Source organism: Camelus dromedarius, chromosome X, assembly GCF_036321535.1.
Source record: "Camelus dromedarius isolate mCamDro1 chromosome X, mCamDro1.pat, whole genome shotgun sequence".
Taxonomy (NCBI): Eukaryota; Metazoa; Chordata; class Mammalia; order Artiodactyla; family Camelidae; genus Camelus; species Camelus dromedarius.
Genome location: NC_087472.1, coordinates 66,916,716 through 66,937,210, shown reverse-complemented (window position 1 = coordinate 66,937,210; position 20,495 = coordinate 66,916,716).

The window sequence follows — 20,495 nt, the reverse complement described above, 5'->3', positions numbered from 1 at the left end:
ACAGTGAAAACTGCAGGAACTTCAAACCGGCACTAGGAAACACACTGAGAAACCTGAGTAAAAGTTTCTCCTGCATCCCTTTCCTTAGAGCTAGATGAACGAACGTCTCTCCACATGCTCAGTTCTGAGAGATAAGTGTGTGTGAAAGCCGTCCTTCACCTAGCTTGTTGGGAACAAAAAGTTTCTATACAGTTGCAAACTACTCTCCATACATATATATGGGGACGTACTAGCTCCAACTCGGTTTTACAGTGAAATCTGCAGGAACATCAAACCGGAACTAGGAAACAGACTGAGAAACCTGAGTAAAAGTTTCTCCTGCAACCCGTTCCCTTTGTGCTAGATGAACGAACTTCTCTCCACATGCTCAGTTCTGAGAGAGACGTGTGTGTGAAAGCCGTCCTTCACCTAGCTTGTTGGGAACACAAAGTTTCTATACAGTTGCAAACTACTCTCCATACATATATACAGAGAGGTACTAGCTCCAACTCGGTTTTACAGTGAAATCTGCAGGAACTTCAAACCGGCACTAGGAAACACACTGAGAAACCTGAGTAAAAGTTTCTCCTGCAACCCGTTCCCTTTGTGCTAGATTAACGAACGTCTCTCCACATGCTCACTTCTCAGAGAAAAGTGTGTGTGAAAGCCGTACTTCACCTAGCTTGTTGGGAACACAAAGTTTCTATACAGTTGCAAACACCTCTCCTTACATATATTAGGGGAGGTACTAGCTCCAACTCGGTTTTACAGTGAAATCTGCAGGAACTTCAAACCGGCACTAGGAAGCACACTGAGAAACCTGAGTAAAAGTTTCTCCTGCAACCCGTTCCCTTTGTGTTAGATGAACGAACGTCTCTCCACATGCTCAGTTCTGAGAGATAAGTGTGTGTGAAAGCCGTCCTTCACCTAGCTTGTTGGGAACAAAAAGTTTCTATACAGTTGCAAACTACTCTCCATACATATATATGGGGACGTACTAGCTCCAACTCGGTTTTACAGTGAAATCTGCAGGAACTTCAAACCGGAACTAGGAAACAGACTGAGAAACCTCAGTAAAAGTTTCTCCTGCAACCCGTTCCCTTTGTGCTAGATGAACGAACTTCTCTCCACATGCTCAGTTCTCAGAGAGACGTGTGTGTGAAAGCCGTCCTTCACCTAGCTTTTTGGGAACACAAAGTTTCTATACAGTTGCAAACTACTCTCCATATATATATAAGGGGAGGTACTAGCTCCAAATCGGTTATAAAGTGAAAACTGCAGGAACTTCAAACCGGCACTAGTAAACAGACTGAGAAACCTGAGTAAAAGTTTCCCCTGCAACCCTGTCCCTTTGTGCTAGATGAACGAACGTCTCTCCACATGCTCAGTTCTGAGAGATAAGTGTGTGTGAAAGCCGTCCTTCACCTAGGTTGTTGGGAACACAAAGTTTCTATACAGTTGCAAACACCTCTCCATACATATATAAGGGGAGGTACTAGCTCCAACTCGGTTTTAAAGTGAAATCTGCAGGAACTTCAAACCGGCACTAGGAAACAGACTGAGAACCCTGAGTAAAAGTTTCCCCTGCAACCCGTTCCCTTAGTGCTAGATGAACGAACGTCTCTCCACATGGTCAGTTCTGAGAGGTAAGTGTGTGTGAAAGCCGTCCTTCAACTAGCTTGTTTGGAACACAATGTTTCTATACAGTTGCAAACTTCTCTCCATACATATATAAGGGGAGGTACTAGCTCCAACTCTGCTTTACAGTGAAAACTGCAGGAACTTCAAAACGGCACTAGGAAACAGACTGAGAATCCTGAGTAAAAGTTCCTCCTGCAACCCGTTCCCTTTGTGCTAGATGAACGAACGTCTCTCCACATGCTCAGTTCTGAGAGATAAGTTTGTGTGAAAGCCGTCCTTCACTTAGCTTGTTGGGAACACAAAGTTTCTATACAGTTGCAAACACCTCTCCATACATATATAAGGGGATGTACTAGCTCCAACTCGGTTTTACAGTGAAAACTGCAGGAACTTCAAACCGGCACTAGGAAACACACTGAGAAACCTGAGTAAAAGTTTCTCCTGCATCCCTTTCCTTAGAGCTAGATGAACGAACGTCTCTCCACATGCTCAGTTCTGAGAGATAAGTGTGTGTGAAAGCCGTCCTTCACCTAGCTTGTTGGGAACAAAAAGTTTCTATACAGTTGCAAACTACTCTCCATACATATATATGGGGACGTACTAGCTCCAACTCGGTTTTACAGTGAAATCTGCAGGAACATCAAACCGGAACTAGGAAACAGACTGAGAAACCTGAGTAAAAGTTTCTCCTGCAACCCGTTCCCTTTGTGCTAGATGAACGAACTTCTCTCCACATGCTCAGTTCTGAGAGAGACGTGTGTGTGAAAGCCGTCCTTCACCTAGCTTGTTGGGAACACAAAGTTTCTATACAGTTGCAAACTACTCTCCATACATATATACAGAGAGGTACTAGCTCCAACTCGGTTTTACAGTGAAATCTGCAGGAACTTCAAACCGGCACTAGGAAACACACTGAGAAACCTGAGTAAAAGTTTCTCCTGCAACCCGTTCCCTTTGTGCTAGATTAACGAACGTCTCTCCACATGCTCACTTCTCAGAGAAAAGTGTGTGTGAAAGCCGTACTTCACCTAGCTTGTTGGGAACACAAAGTTTCTATACAGTTGCAAACACCTCTCCATACATATATTAGGGGAGGTACTAGCTCCAACTCGGTTTTACAGTGAAATCTGCAGGAACTTCAAACCGGCACTAGGAAACACACTGAGAAACCTGAGTAAAAGTTTCTCCTGCAACCCGTTCCCTTTGTGTTAGATGAACGAACGTCTCTCCACATGCTCAGTTCTGAGAGATAAGTGTGTGTGAAAGCCGTCCTTCACCTAGCTTGTTGGGAACAAAAAGTTTCTATACAGTTGCAAACTACTCTCCATACATATATATGGGGACGTACTAGCTCCAACTCGGTTTTACAGTGAAATCTGCAGGAACTTCAAACCGGAACTAGGAAACAGACTGAGAAACCTCAGTAAAAGTTTCTCCTGCAACCCGTTCCCTTTGTGCTAGATGAACGAACTTCTCTCCACATGCTCAGTTCTCAGAGAGACGTGTGTGTGAAAGCCGTCCTTCACCTAGCTTTTTGGGAACACAAAGTTTCTATACAGTTGCAAACTACTCTCCATATATATATAAGGGGAGGTACTAGCTCCAAATCGGTTATAAAGTGAAAACTGCAGGAACTTCAAACCGGCACTAGTAAACAGACTGAGAAACCTGAGTAAAAGTTTCCCCTGCAACCCTGTCCCTTTGTGCTAGATGAACGAACGTCTCTCCACATGCTCAGTTCTGAGAGATAAGTGTGTGTGAAAGCCGTCCTTCACCTAGGTTGTTGGGAACACAAAGTTTCTATACAGTTGCAAACACCTCTCCATACATATATAAGGGGAGGTACTAGCTCCAACTCGGTTTTACAGTGAAATCTGCAGGAACTTCAAACCGGCACTAGGAAACAGACTGAGAACCCTGAGTAAAAGTTTCCCCTGCAACCCGTTCCCTTAGTGCTAGATGAACGAACGTCTCTCCACATGGTCAGTTCTGAGAGATAAGTGTGTGTGAAAGCCGTCCTTCAACTAGCTTGTTTGGAACACAATGTTTCTATACAGTTGCAAACTTCTCTCCATACATATATAAGGGGAGGTACTAGCTCCAACTCTGCTTTACAGTGAAAACTGCAGGAACTTCAAAACGGCACTAGGAAACAGACTGAGAATCCTGAGTAAAAGTTCCTCCTGCAACCCGTTCCCTTTGTGCTAGATGAACGAACGTCTCTCCACATGCTCAGTTCTGAGAGATAAGTTTGTGTGAAAGCCGTCCTTCACTTAGCTTGTTGGGAACACAAAGTTTCTATACAGTTGCAAACACCTCTCCATACATATATAAGGGGATGTACTAGCTCCAACTCGGTTTTACAGTGAAATCTGCAGGAACTTCAAACCGTCACTAGGAAACAGACTGAGAAACTTGAGTAAAAGTTTCTCCTGCAACCCGTTCCCTTAGTGCTAGATGAACGAACGTCTCTCCACATGCTCAGTTCTGAGAGATAAGTGTGTGTGAAAGCCGTCCTTCACCTAGCTTGTTGGGAACACAAAGTTTCTATACAGTTGCAAACACCTCTCCATACATATATAAGGGGATGTACTAGCTCCAACTCGGTTTTACAGTGAAAACTGCAGGAACTTCAAACCGGCACTAGGAAACACACTGAGAAACCTGAGTAAAAGTTTCTCCTGCATCCCTTTCCCTTAGAGCTAGATGAACGAACGTCTCTCCACATGCAAAGTTCTGAGAGATAAGTGTGTGTGAAAGCCGTCCTTCACCTAGCTTGTTGGGAACAAAAAGTTTCTATACAGTTGCAAACTACTCTCCATACATATATATGGGGACGTACTAGCTCCAACTCGGTTTTACAGTGAAATCTGCAGGAAATTCAAACCGGAACTAGGAAACAGACTGAGAAACCTGAGTAAAAGTTTCTCCTGCAACCCGTTCCCTTTGTGCTAGATGAACGAACTTCTCTCCACATGCTCAGTTCTGAGATAGACGTGTGAGTGAAAGCCGTCCTTCACCTAGCTTGTTGGGAACACAAAGTTTCTATACAGTTGCAAACTACTCTCCATACATATATACAGAGAGGTACTAGCTCCAACTCGGTTTTACAGTGAAATCTGCAGGAACTTCAAACCGGTACTAGGAAAAAGACTGAGAAACCTGAGTAAAAGTTTCTCCTGCAACCCGTTCCCTTTGTGCTAGATGAACGAACGTCTCTCCACATGCTCACTTCTCAGAGAAATGTGTGTGTGAAAGCCGTACTTCACCTAGCTTGTTGGGAACACAAAGTTTCTATACAGTTGCAAACACCTCTCCATACATATATTAGGGGAGGTACTAGCTCCAACTCGGTTTTACAGTGAAATCTGCAGGAACTTCAAACCGGCACTAGGAAACACACTGAGAAACCTGAGTAAAAGTTTCTCCTGCAACCCGTTCCCTTTGTGCTAGATGAACGAACGTCTCTCCACATGCTCACTTCTCAGAGAAAAGTGTGTGTGAAAGCCGTCCTTCACCTAGCTTGTTGGGAACACAAAGTTTCTATACAGTTGCAAACACCTCTCCATACATATATAAGGGGAGGTACTAGCTCCAACTCGGTTTTACAGTGAAATCTGCAGGAACTTCAAACCGGCACTAGGAAACACACTGAGACCTGAGTAATAGTTTCTCCTGCAAACCGTTCCCTTTGTGCTAGATGAACGAACGTCTCTACATGCTCACTTCTCAGAGAAAAGTGTGTGTGAAAGCCGTCCTTCAGCAAGCTTGTTGGGAACACAATGTTTCTATACAGTTGGAAACACCTCTCCATAGATATATTAGGGGAGGTACTAGCTCCAACTCTGTTTTACAGTGAAATCTGCAGGAACTTCAAACCGGAACTAGGAAACAGACTGAGAAACCTGAGGAAAAGTTTCTCCTGCAACCCGTTCCCTTTGTGTTAGATGAACGAACGTCTCTCCACATGCTCAGTTCTGAGAGATAAGTGTGTGTGAAAGCCGTCCTTCACCTAGCTTGTTGGGAACACAAAGTTTCTATACAGTTGCAAACACCTCTCCATACATATATAAGGGGATGTACTAGCTCCAACTCGGTTTTACAGTGAAATCTGCAGGAACTTCAAACCGTCACTAGGAAACAGACTGAGAAACTTGAGTAAAAGTTTCTCCTGCAACCCGTTCCCTTAGTGCTAGATGAACGAACGTCTCTCCACATGCTCAGTTCTGAGAGATAAGTGTGTGTGAAAGCCGTCCTTCACCTAGCTTGTTGGGAACACAAAGTTTCTATACAGTTGCAAACACCTCTCCATACATATATAAGGGGATGTACTAGCTCCAACTCGGTTTTACAGTGAAAACTGCAGGAACTTCAAACCGGCACTAGGAAACACACTGAGAAACCTGAGTAAAAGTTTCTCCTGCATCCCTTTCCCTTAGAGCTAGATGAACGAACGTCTCTCCACATGCAAAGTTCTGAGAGATAAGTGTGTGTGAAAGCCATCCTTCACCTAGCTTGTTGGGAACAAAAAGTTTCTATACAGTTGCAAACTACTCTCCATACATATATATGGGGACGTACTAGCTCCAACTCGGTTTTACAGTGAAATCTGCAGGAAATTCAAACCGGAACTAGGAAACAGACTGAGAAACCTGAGTAAAAGTTTCTCCTGCAACCCGTTCCCTTTGTGCTAGATGAACGAACTTCTCTCCACATGCTCAGTTCTGAGATAGACGTGTGAGTGAAAGCCGTCCTTCACCTAGCTTGTTGGGAACACAAAGTTTCTATACAGTTGCAAACTACTCTCCATACATATATACAGAGAGGTACTAGCTCCAACTCGGTTTTACAGTGAAATCTGCAGGAACTTCAAACCGGTACTAGGAAAAAGACTGAGAAACCTGAGTAAAAGTTTCTCCTGCAACCCGTTCCCTTTGTGCTAGATGAACGAACGTCTCTCCACATGCTCACTTCTCAGAGAAATGTGTGTGTGAAAGCCGTACTTCACCTAGCTTGTTGGGAACACAAAGTTTCTATACAGTTGCAAACACCTCTCCATACATATATTAGGGGAGGTACTAGCTCCAACTCGGTTTTACAGTGAAATCTGCAGGAACTTCAAACCGGCACTAGGAAACACACTGAGAAACCTGAGTAAAAGTTTCTCCTGCAACCCGTTCCCTTTGTGCTAGATGAACGAACGTCTCTCCACATGCTCACTTCTCAGAGAAAAGTGTGTGTGAAAGCCGTCCTTCACCTAGCTTGTTGGGAACACAAAGTTTCTATACAGTTGCAAACACCTCTCCATACATATATAAGGGGAGGTACTAGCTCCAACTCGGTTTTACAGTGAAATCTGCAGGAACTTCAAACCGGCACTAGGAAACACACTGAGACCTGAGTAATAGTTTCTCCTGCAACCCGTTCCCTTTGTGCTAGATGAACGAACGTCTCTACATGCTCACTTCTCAGAGAAAAGTGTGTGTGAAAGCCGTCCTTCAGCAAGCTTGTTGGGAACACAATGTTTCTATACAGTTGGAAACACCTCTCCATAGATATATTAGGGGAGGTACTAGCTCCAACTCTGTTTTACAGTGAAATCTGCAGGAACTTCAAACCGGCACTAGGAAACAGACTGAGAAACCTGAGGAAAATTTCTCCTGCAACCCGTTCCCTTTGTGTTAGATGAACGAACGTCTCTCCACATGCTCAGTTCTGAGAGATAAGTGTGTGTGAAAGCCGTCCTTCACCTAGCTTGTTGGGAACACAAAGTTTCTATACAGTTGCAAACTACTCTCCATACATATATATGGGGAGGTACTAGCTCTAACTCAGTTTTACAGTGAAAACTGCAGGAACTTCAAACCGGCACTAGGAAACACACTGAGAAACCTGAGTAAAAGTTTCTCCTGCATCCCGTTCCCTTAGAGCTAGATGAAGGAACGTCTCTCCACATGCTCAGTTCTGAGAGATAAGTGTGTGTGAAAGCCGTCCTTCACCTAGCTTGTTGGGAACAAAAAGTTTCTATACAGTTGCAAACACCCCTCCATACATATATAAGGGGAGGTACTAGCTCCAACTCGGTTTTACAGTGAAATCTGCAGGAACTTCAAACCGGCACTAGGAAACACACTGAGAAACCTGAGTAATAGTTTCTCCTGCAACCCGTTCCCTTTGTGCTAGATGAACGAACGTCTCTACATGCTCACTTCTCAGAGAAAAGTGTGTGTGAAAGCCGTCCTTCAGCAAGCTTGTTGGGAACACAAAGTTTCTATACAGTTGGAAACACCTCTCCATACATATATTAGGGGAGGTACTAGCTCCAACTCTGTTTTACAGTGAAATCTGCAGGAACTTCAAACCGGCACTAGGAAACAGACTGAGAAACCTGAGTAAAAGTTTCTCCTGCATCCCGTTCCCTTAGAGCTAGATGAACGAACGTCTCTCCACATGCTCAGTTCTGAGAGATAATTGTGTGTGAAAGCCGTCCTTCACCTAGCTTGTTGGGAACAAAATGTTTCTATACAATTGCAAACTACTCTCCATATATATATATGGGGACGTACTAGCTCCAACTCGGTTTTACAGTGAAATCTGCAGGAACTTCAAACCGGAACTAGGAAACAGACTGAGAAACCTGAGTAAAAGATTCTCCTGCAACCCGTTCCCTTTGTGCTAGATGAACGAACTTCTCTCCACATGCTCAGTTCTGAGAGAGACGTGTGTGTGAAAGCCGTCCTTCACCTAGCTTGTTGGGAACACAAAGTTTCTATACAGTTGCAAACTACTATCCATACATATAGAAGGGGAGGTACTAGCTCCAACTCGGTTATAGAGTGAAAACTGCAGGAACTTCAAACCGGCACTAGGAAACAGACTGAGAAACCTGAGAAAAAGTTTCTCCTGCAACCCTGTCCCTTTGTGCTAGATGAACGAACGTCTCTCCACATGCTCAGTTCTGAGAGATAAGTGTGTGTGAAAGCCGTCCTTCACCTAGCTTGTTGGGAACACAAAGTTTCTATACAGTTGCAAACTACTATCCATACATATAGAAGGGGAGGTACTAGCTCCAACTCGGTTATACAGTGAAAACTGCAGGAACTTCAATCCGGCACTAGGAAACAGACTGAGAAACCTGAGAAAAAGTTTCTCCTGCATCCCTGTCCCTTTGTGCTAGATGAACGAACGTCTCTCCACATGCTCAGTTCTGAGAGATAAGTGTGTGTGAAAGCCGTCCTTCACCTAGGTTGTTGGGAACACAAAGTTTCTATACAGTTGCAAACACCTCTCCATACATATATAAGGGGCGGTACAAGCTCCAACTCGGTTTTACAGTGAAATCTGCAGGAATATCAAACCGGCACTAGGAAACAGACTGAGAACCCTGAGTAAAAGTTTCCCCTGCAACCCGTTCCCTTTGTGCTAGATGAACGAACGTCTCTCCACATGCTCAGTTCTGAGAGATAAGTGTGTGTGAAAGCCGTCCTTCAATTAGCTTGTTTGGAACACAATGTTTCTATACAGTTGCAAACATCTCTCCATACATATATAAGGGGAGGTACTAGCTCCAACTCTGTTTTACAGTGAAAACTGCAGGAAATTCAAACCGGCACTAGGAAACAGACTGAGAATCCTGAGTAAAAGTTTCTCCTGCAACCCGTTCCAATTGTGCTAGATGAACGAACGTCTCTCCACATGCTCAGTTCTGAGAGATAAGTGTGTGTGAAAGCCGTCCTTCACTTAGCTTGTTGGGAACACAAAGTTTCTATACAGTTGCAAACACCTCTCCATACATATATAAGGGGATGTACTAGCTCCAACTCGGTTTTACAGTGAAATCTGCAGGAACTTCAAACCGGCACTAGGAAACAGACTGAGAAACCTGAGTAAAAGTTTCTCCTGCAACACGTTCCCTTAGTGCTAGATGAACGAACGTCTCTCCACATGCTCAGTTCTGAGAGATAAGTGTGTGTGAAAGCCGTCCTTCACCTAGCTTGTTGGGAACACAAAGTTTCTATACAGTTGCAAACACCTCTCCATACATTTATGAGGGGAAGTACTAGCTCCAACTCGGTTTTATAGTGAAAACTGCAGGAAGTTCAAAAAGGCACTAGGAAACACACTGAGAAACCGTAGTAAAAGATTCTCCTGCAACCCGTTCCCTTTGTGCTAGATGAACGAACGTCTCTCCACATGCTCAGTTCTGAGAGATAAGTGTGTGTGAAAGCCGTCCTTCAGCAAGCTTGTTGGGAACACAAAGTTTCTATACAGTTGCAAACACCTCTCCATACATATATAAGGGGAGGTACTAGCTCCAACTCGGTTTTACAGTGAAATATGCAGGAACATCAAACCGGCACTAGGAAACACACTGAGAAACCTGAGTAATAGTTTCTCCTGCAACCCGTTCCCTTTGTGCTCGATGAACGAACGTCTCTCCACATGCTCAGTTCTCAGAGAGAAGTGTGTGTGAAAGCCGTACTTCACCTAGCTTGTTGGGAACACAAAGTTTCTATACAGTTGCAAACACCTCTCCATACATATATAAGGGGATGTACTAGCTCCAACTCGGTTTTACAGTGAAATCTGCAGGAACTTCAAACCGGCACTAGGAAACACACTGAGAAACCTGAGTAAAAGTTTCTCCTGCCACCTGTTCCCTTTGTGCTAGATTAAAGAACGTCTCTCCACATGCTCACTTCTCAGCGAAAAGTGTGTGTGAAAGCCGTCCTTCACCTAGCTTGTTGGGAACACAAAGTTTCTATACAGTTGCAAACACCTCTCCATACATATATAAGGGGAGGTACTAGCCCCAACTCGGTTTTACAGTGAAATCTGCAGGAACTTCAAACCGGAACTAGGAAACAGACTGAGAAACCTGAGTAAAAGATTCTGCTGCAACCCGTTCCCTTTGTGCTAGATGAACGAACTTCTCTCCACATGCTCAGATCTGAGAGAGACGTGTGTGTGAAAGCCGTCCTTCACCTAGCTTGTTGGGAACACAAAGTTTCTATACAGTTGCAAACTACTCTCCATACATATATAAGGGGAGGTACTAGCTCCAACTCGGTTATACAGTGAAAACTGCAGGAACTTCAAACCGGCACTAGGAAACAGACTGAGAAACCTGAGTAAAAGTTTCTCCTGCAACCCTGTCCCTTTGTGCTAGATGAACGAACGTCTCTGCACATGCTCAGTTCTGAGAGATAAGTGTGTGTGAAAGCCGTCCTTCACCTAGGTTGTTGGGAACACAAAGTTTCTATACAGTTGCAAACACCTCTCCATACATTTATGAGGGGAAGTACTAGCTCCAACTCGGTTTTACAGTGAAAACTGCAGGAACTTAAAAAAGGCACTAGGAAACACACTGAGAAACCGTAGTAAAAGTTTCTCCTGCAACCCGTTCCCTTAGTGCTAGATGAACGAACGTCTCTCCACAAGCTCAGTTCTGAGAGATAAGTGTGTGTGAAAGCCGTCCTTCACCTAGCTTTGTGGGAACACAAAGTTTCTATACAGTTGCAAACACCTCTCCATACATATTTAAGGGGATGTACTAGCTCCAACTCTGTTTTACAGTGAAAACTGCAGGAACTTCAAACCGGCACTAGGAAACACACTGAGAAACCTGAGTAAAAGTTTCTCCTGCATCCCGTTCCCTTAGAGCTAGATGAACGAACGTCTCTCCACATGCTCAGTTCTGAGAGATAAGTCTGTGTGAAAGCCGTTCTTCACCTAGTTTGTTGGGAACAAAAAGTTTCTATACAGTTGCAAACTACTCTCCATACATATATATGGGGACGTACTAGCTCAAACTCGGTTTTACAGTGAAATCTGCAGGAACTTCAAACCGGAACTAGGAAACAGACTGAGAAACCTGAGTAAAAGATTCTCCTGCATCCCTGTCCCTTTGTGCTAGATGAACGAACGTCTCTCCACATGCTCAGTTCTGAGAGAGACGTGTGTGTGAAAGCCGTCCTTCACCTAGCTTGTTGGGAACACAAAGTTTCTATACAGTTGCAAACTACTCTCCATACATATATACAGAGAGGTACTAGCTCCAACTCGGTTTTACAGTGAAATCTGCAGGAACTTCAAACCGGCACTAGGAAACACACTGAGAAACCTGAGTAAAAGTTTCTCCTGCCACCTGTTCCCTTTGTGCTAGATTAACGAACGTCTCTCCACATGCTCACTTCTCAGCGAAAAGTGTGTGTGAAAGCCGTCCTTCACCTAGCTTGTTGGGAACACAAAGTTTCTATACAGTTGCAAACACCTCTCCATACATATATAAGGGGAGGTACTAGCCCCAACTCGGTTTTACAGTGAAATCTGCAGGAACTTCAAACCGGCACTAGGAAACACACTGAGAAACCTGAGTAATAGTTTCTCCTGCAACCCGTTCCCTTTGTGCTATATGAACGAACGTCTCTACATGCTCACTTCTCAGAAAAAAGTGTGTGTGAAAGCCTACCTTCAGTAAGCTTGTTGGGAACACAAAGTTTCTATACAGTTGGAAACACCTCTCCATACATTTATGAGGGGAAGTACTAGCTCCAACTCGGTTTTACAGTGAAAACTGCAGGAACTTCAAAAAGGCACTAGGAAACACACTGAGAAACCGTAGTAAAAGTTTCTCCTGCAACCCGTTCCCTTAGTGCTAGATGAACGAACGTCTCTCCACATGCTCAGTTCTGAGAGATAAGTGTGTGTGAAAGCCGTCCTTCACCTAGCTTGTTGGGAACACAAAGTTTCTATACAGTTGCAAACACCTCTCCATACATATATAAGGGGATGTACTAGCTCCAACTCGGTTTTACAGTGAAAACTGCAGGAACTTCAAACCGGCACTAGGAAACACACTGAGAAACCTGAGTAAAAGTTTCTCCTGCATCCCGTTCCCTTAGAGCTAGATGAACGAACGTCTCTCCACATGCTCAGTTCTGAGAGATAAGTGTGTTTGAAAGCCGTCCTTCACCTAGCTTGTTGGGAACAAAAAGTTTCTATACAGTTGCAAACTACTCTCCATACATATATATGGGGATGTACTAGCTCCAACTCGGTTTTACAGTGAAATCTGCAGGAACTTCAAACCGGCACTAGGAAACAGACTGAGAAACATGAGTAAAAGATTCTCCAGCAACCCGTTCCCTTTGTGCTAGTTGAACGAACTTCTCTCCACATGCTCAGTTCTGAGAGAGACGTGTGTGTGAAAGCCGTCCTTCACCTAGCATGTTGGGAACACAAAATTTCTATACAGTTGCAAACTACTCTCCATACATATATACAGAGAGGTACTAGCTCCAACTCGGTTTTACAGTGAAATCTGCAGGAACTTCAAACCGGCACTAGGAAACACACTGAGAAACCTGAGTAAAAGTTTCTCCTGTCACCTGTTCCCTTTGTGCTAGATTAACGAACGTCTCTCCACATGCTCACTTCTCAGTGAAAAGTGTGTGTGAAAGCCGTCCTTCACCTAGCTTGTTGGGAACACAAAGTTTCTATACAGTTGCAAACACCTCTCCATACATATATAAGGGGAGGTACTAGCTCCAACTCGGTTTTACAGTGAAATCTGCAGGAACTTCAAACCGGCACTAGGAAACACACTGAGAAACCTGAGTAATAGTTTCTCCTGCAACCCGTTCCCTTTGTGCTAGATGAACGAACGTCTCTACATGCTCACTTCTCAGAGAAAAGTGTGTGTGAAAGCCTAACTTCAGTAAGCTTGTTGGGAACACAAAGTTTCTATACAGTTGGAAACACCTCTCCATACATATATTAGGGGAGGTACTAGCTCCAACTCTGTTTTACAGTGAAATCTGCAGGAACTTGAAACCGTCACTAGGAAACAGACTGAGAAACCTGAGTAAAAATTTCTCCTGCAACCCGTTCCCTTAGTGTTAGATGAACGAACGTCTCTCCACATGCTCAGTTCTGAGAGATAAGTGTGTGTGAAAGCAGACTTCACCAAGCTTGTTGGGAACAAAAAGTTTCTATACAGTTGCAAACTACTCTCCATACATATATATGGGGACGTACTACCTCCAACTCGGTTTTACAGTGAAATCTGCAGGAACTTCAAACCGGAACTAGGAAACAGACTGAGAAACATGAGTAAAAGATTCTCCTGCAACCCGTTACCTTTGTGCTAGATGAACGAAATTCTCTCCACATGCTCAGTTCTGAGAGAGACGTGTGTGTGAAAGCCGTCCTTCACCTAGCTTGTTGGGAACACAGAGTTTCTATACAGTTGCAAACTACTCTCCATACATATATACAGAGAGGTACTAGCTCCAACTCGGTTTTACAGTGAAATCTGCAGGAACTTCAAACCGGCACTAGGAAACACACTGAGAAAACTGAGTAATAGTTTCTCCTGCAACCCGTTCCCTTTGTGCTAGATGAACGAACGTCTCTACATGCTCACTTCTCAGTGAAAAGTGTGTGTGAAAGCCTACCTTCAGTAAGCTTGTTGGGAACACAAAGTTTCTATACAGTTGGAAACACCTCTCCATACATATATTAGGGGAGGTACTAGCTCCAACTCTGTTTTACAGTGAAATCTGCAGGAATTTCAAACCGGCACTAGGAAACAGACTGAGAAACCTGAGTAAAAGTTTCTCCTGCAACCCGTTCCCTTATTGTTAGATGAACGAACGTCTCTCAACATGATCAGTTCTGAGAGATAAGTGTGTGTGAAAGCCGTCCTTCACCTAGCTTGTTGGGAACACAATGTTTCTATACAGTTGCAAACTACTCTCCATACATTTATATGGGGAGGTACTAGCTCTAACGCGGTTTTACAGTGAAAACTGCAGGAACTTCAACCCGGCACTAGGAAACACACTGAGAAACCTGAGTAAAAGTTTCTCCTGCATCCCTTTCCCTTAGAGCTAGATGAACGAACGTCTCTCCACATGCTCAGTTCTGAGAGATAATTGTGTGTGAAAGCCGTCCTTCACCTAGCTTGTTGGGAACACAAAGTTTCTATACAGTTGCAAACTACTCTCCATACATATATACAGAGAGGTACTAGCTCCAACTCGGTTTTACAGTGAAATCTGCAGGAACTTCAAACCGGCACTAGGAAACACACTGAGAAACCTGAGTAAAAGTTTCTCCTGCCACCCGTTCCCTTTGTGCTAGATTAACGAACGTCTCTCCACATGCTCACTTCTCAGCGAAAAGTGTGTGTGAAAGCCGTCCTTCACCTAGGTTGTTGGGAACACAAAGTTTCTATACAGTTGCAAACACCTCTCCATACATATATAAGGGGAGGTATTAGCTCCAACTCGGTTTTACAGTGAAATCTGCAGGAAATTCAAACCGGCACTAGGAAACACACTGAGAAACCTGAGTAATAGTTTCTCCTGCAACCCGTTCCCTTTGTGCTACATGAACGAACGTCTCTACATGCTCACTTCTCAGAGAAAAGTGTGTGTGAAAGCCTACCTTCAGTAAACTTCTTGGGAACACAAAGTTTCTATACAGTTGGAAACACCTCTCCATACATATATTAGGGGAGGTACTAGCTCCAGCCCTGTTTTACAGTGAAATCTGCAGGAACTTCAAACCGGCACTAGGAAACAGACTGAGAAACCTGAGTAAAAGTTTCTCCTGCAACCCGTTCCCTTAGTGTTAGATGAACGAACGTCTCTCCACATGCTCAGTTCTGAGAGATAAGTGTGTTTGAAAACCGTACTTCACCTAGCTTGTTGGGAACAAAAAGTTTCTATACAGTTGCAAACTACTCTCCATACATATATATGGGGACGTACTAGCTCCAACTCGATTTTACAGTGAAAACTGCAGGAACTTCAAACCGGAACTAGGAAACAGACTGAGAAACTTGAGTAAAAGATTCTCATGCAACCCGTTCCCTTTGTGCTAGATGAACGAACTTCTCTCCACATGCTCAGTTCTGAGAGAGACGTGTGTGTGAAAGCCGTCCTTCACCTAGCTTGTTGGGAACACAAAGTTTCTATACAGTGGCAAACTACTCTCCATACATATATACAGAGAGGTACTAGCTCCAACTCGGTTTTACAGTGAAATCTGCAGGAACTTCAAACCGGCACTAGGAAAAAGACTGAGAAACCTGAGTAAAAGTTTCTCCTGCAAACCGTTCCCTTTGTGCTAGATTAACGAACGTCTCTCCACATGCTCACTTCTCAGAGAAAAGTGTGTGTGAAAGCCGTACTTCACCTAGCTTGTTGGGAACACAAAGTTTCTATACAGTTGCAAACACCTCTCCATACATATATTAGGGGAGGTACTAGCTCCAGCTCGGTTTTACAGTGAAATCTGCAGGAACTTCAAACCGGCACTAGGAAACACACTGAGAAACCTGAGTAAAAGTTTCTCCTGCCACCCGTTCCCTTTGTGCTAGATTAACGAACGTCTCTCCACATGCTCACTTCTCAGCGAAAAGTGTGTGTGAAAGCCGTCCTTCACCTAGCTTGTTGGGAACACAAAGTTTCTATACAGTTGCAAACACCTCTCTATACATATATAAGGGGAGGTACTAGCTCCAACTCGGTTTTACAGTGAAATCTGCAGGAACTTCAAACCGGCACTAGGAAACACACTGAGAAACCTGAGTAATAGTTTCTCCTGCAAACCGTTCCCTTTGTGCTAGATGAACGAACGTCTCTACATGCTCACTTCTCAGAGAAAAGTGTGTGTGAAAGCCTACCTTCAGTAAGCTTGTTGGGAACACAAAGTTTCTATACAGTTGGAAACACCTCTCCATACATATATTAGAGGAGGTACTAGCTCCAATTCTGTTTTACAGTGAAATCTGCAGGAACTTCAAACCGGCACTAGGAAACAGACTGAGAAACCTGAGTAAAAGTTTCTCCTGCAAACCGTTCCCTTTGTGCTAGATTAACGAACGTCTCTCCACATGCACACTTCTCAGAGAAAAGTGTGTGTGAAAGCCTAACTTCAGTAAGCTTGTTGGGAACACAAAGTTTCTATACAGTTGGAAACACCTCTCCATACATATATTAGGGGAGGTACTAGCTCCAACTCTGTTTTACAGTGAAATCTGCAGGAACTTGAAACCGTCACTAGGAAACAGACTGAGAAACCTGAGTAAAAATTTCTCCTGCAACCCGTTCCCTTAGTGTTAGATGAACGAACGTCTCTCCACATGCTCAGTTCTGAGAGATAAGTGTGTGTGAAAGCAGACTTCACCAAGCTTGTTGGGAACAAAAAGTTTCTATACAGTTGCAAACTACTCTCCATACATATATATGGGGACGTACTACCTCCAACTCGGTTTTACAGTGAAATCTGCAGGAACTTCAAACCGGAACTAGGAAACAGACTGAGAAACATGAGTAAAAGATTCTCCTGCAACCCGTTACCTTTGTGCTAGATGAACGAAATTCTCTCCACATGCTCAGTTCTGAGAGAGACGTGTGTGTGAAAGCCGTCCTTCACCTAGCTTGTTGGGAACACAGAGTTTCTATACAGTTGCAAACTACTCTCCATACATATATACAGAGAGGTACTAGCTCCAACTCGGTTTTACAGTGAAATCTGCAGGAACTTCAAACCGGCACTAGGAAACACACTGAGAAAACTGAGTAATAGTTTCTCCTGCAACCCGTTCCCTTTGTGCTAGATGAACGAACGTCTCTACATGCTCACTTCTCAGTGAAAAGTGTGTGTGAAAGCCTACCTTCAGTAAGCTTGTTGGGAACACAAAGTTTCTATACAGTTGGAAACACCTCTCCATACATATATTAGGGGAGGTACTAGCTCCAACTCTGTTTTACAGTGAAATCTGCAGGAATTTCAAACCGGCACTAGGAAACAGACTGAGAAACCTGAGTAAAAGTTTCTCCTGCAACCCGTTCCCTTATTGTTAGATGAACGAACGTCTCTCAACATGATCAGTTCTGAGAGATAAGTGTGTGTGAAAGCCGTCCTTCACCTAGCTTGTTGGGAACACAATGTTTCTATACAGTTGCAAACTACTCTCCATACATTTATATGGGGAGGTACTAGCTCTAACGCGGTTTTACAGTGAAAACTGCAGGAACTTCAACCCGGCACTAGGAAACACACTGAGAAACCTGAGTAAAAGTTTCTCCTGCATCCCTTTCCCTTAGAGCTAGATGAACGAACGTCTCTCCACATGCTCAGTTCTGAGAGATAATTGTGTGTGAAAGCCGTCCTTCACCTAGCTTGTTGGGAACACAAAGTTTCTATACAGTTGCAAACTACTCTCCATACATATATACAGAGAGGTACTAGCTCCAACTCGGTTTTACAGTGAAATCTGCAGGAACTTCAAACCGGCACTAGGAAACACACTGAGAAACCTGAGTAAAAGTTTCTCCTGCCACCCGTTCCCTTTGTGCTAGATTAACGAACGTCTCTCCACATGCTCACTTCTCAGCGAAAAGTGTGTGTGAAAGCCGTCCTTCACCTAGGTTGTTGGGAACACAAAGTTTCTATACAGTTGCAAACACCTCTCCATACATATATAAGGGGAGGTATTAGCTCCAACTCGGTTTTACAGTGAAATCTGCAGGAAATTCAAACCGGCACTAGGAAACACACTGAGAAACCTGAGTAATAGTTTCTCCTGCAACCCGTTCCCTTTGTGCTACATGAACGAACGTCTCTACATGCTCACTTCTCAGAGAAAAGTGTGTGTGAAAGCCTACCTTCAGTAAACTTCTTGGGAACACAAAGTTTCTATACAGTTGGAAACACCTCTCCATACATATATTAGGGGAGGTACTAGCTCCAGCCCTGTTTTACAGTGAAATCTGCAGGAACTTCAAACCGGCACTAGGAAACAGACTGAGAAACCTGAGTAAAAGTTTCTCCTGCAACCCGTTCCCTTAGTGTTAGATGAACGAACGTCTCTCCACATGCTCAGTTCTGAGAGATAAGTGTGTTTGAAAACCGTACTTCACCTAGCTTGTTGGGAACAAAAAGTTTCTATACAGTTGCAAACTACTCTCCATACATATATATGGGGACGTACTAGCTCCAACTCGATTTTACAGTGAAAACTGCAGGAACTTCAAACCGGAACTAGGAAACAGACTGAGAAACTTGAGTAAAAGATTCTCATGCAACCCGTTCCCTTTGTGCTAGATGAACGAACTTCTCTCCACATGCTCAGTTCTGAGAGAGACGTGTGTGTGAAAGCCGTCCTTCACCTAGCTTGTTGGGAACACAAAGTTTCTATACAGTGGCAAACTACTCTCCATACATATATACAGAGAGGTACTAGCTCCAACTCGGTTTTACAGTGAAATCTGCAGGAACTTCAAACCGGCACTAGGAAAAAGACTGAGAAACCTGAGTAAAAGTTTCTCCTGCAAACCGTTCCCTTTGTGCTAGATTAACGAACGTCTCTCCACATGCTCACTTCTCAGAGAAAAGTGTGTGTGAAAGCCGTACTTCACCTAGCTTGTTGGGAACACAAAGTTTCTATACAGTTGCAAACACCTCTCCATACATATATTAGGGGAGGTACTAGCTCCAGCTCGGTTTTACAGTGAAATCTGCAGGAACTTCAAACCGGCACTAGGAAACACACTGAGAAACCTGAGTAAAAGTTTCTCCTGCCACCCGTTCCCTTTGTGCTAGATTAACGAACGTCTCTCCACATGCTCACTTCTCAGCGAAAAGTGTGTGTGAAAGCCGTCCTTCACCTAGCTTGTTGGGAACACAAAGTTTCTATACAGTTGCAAACACCTCTCTATACATATATAAGGGGAGGTACTAGCTCCAACTCGGTTTTACAGTGAAATCTGCAGGAACTTCAAACCGGCACTAGGAAACACACTGAGAAACCTGAGTAATAGTTTCTCCTGCAAACCGTTCCCTTTGTGCTAGATGAACGAACGTCTCTACATGCTCACTTCTCAGAGAAAAGTGTGTGTGAAAGCCTACCTTCAGTAAGCTTGTTGGGAACACAAAGTTTCTATACAGTTGGAAACACCTCTCCATACATATATTAGAGGAGGTACTAGCTCCAATTCTGTTTTACAGTGAAATCTGCAGGAACTTCAAACCGGCACTAGGAAACAGACTGAGAAACCTGAGTAAAAGTTTCTCCTGCAAACCGTTCCCTTTGTGCTAGATTAACGAACGTCTCTCCACATGCACACTTCTCAGAGAAAAGTGTGTGTGAAAGCCGTACTTCACCTAGCTTGTTGGGAACACAAAGTTTCTATACAGTTGCAAACACCTCTCCATACATATATTAGGGGAGGTACTAGCTCCAGCTCGGTTTTACAGTGAAATCTGCAGGAACTTCAAACCGGCACTAGGAAACACACTGAGAAACCTGAGTAAAAGTTTCTCCTGCCACCCGTTCCCTTTGTGCTAGATTAACGAACGTCTCTCCACATGCTCACTTCTCAGCGAAAAGTGTGTGTGAAAGCCGTCCTTCACCTAGCTTGTTGGGAACACAAAGTTTCTATACAGTTGCAAACACCTCTCTATACATATATAAGGGGAGGTACTAGCTCCAACTCGGTTTTACAGTGAAATCTGCAGGAACTTCAAACCGGCACTAGGAAACACACTGAGAAACCTGAGTAATAGTTTCTCCTGCAAACCGTTCCCTTTGTGCTAGATGAACGAACGTCTCTACATGCTCACTTCTCAGAGAAAAGTGTGTGTGAAAGCCTACCTTCAGTAAGCTTGTTGGGAACACAAAGTTTCTATACAGTTGGAAACACCTCTCCATACATATATTAGAGGAGGTACTAGCTCCAACTCGGTTATACAGTGAAAACTGCAGGAACTTCAAACCGGCACAAGGAAACAGACTGAGAAACCTGAGTAAAAGTTTCTCCTGCAACCCTGTCCCTTTGTGCTAGATGAACGAACGTCTC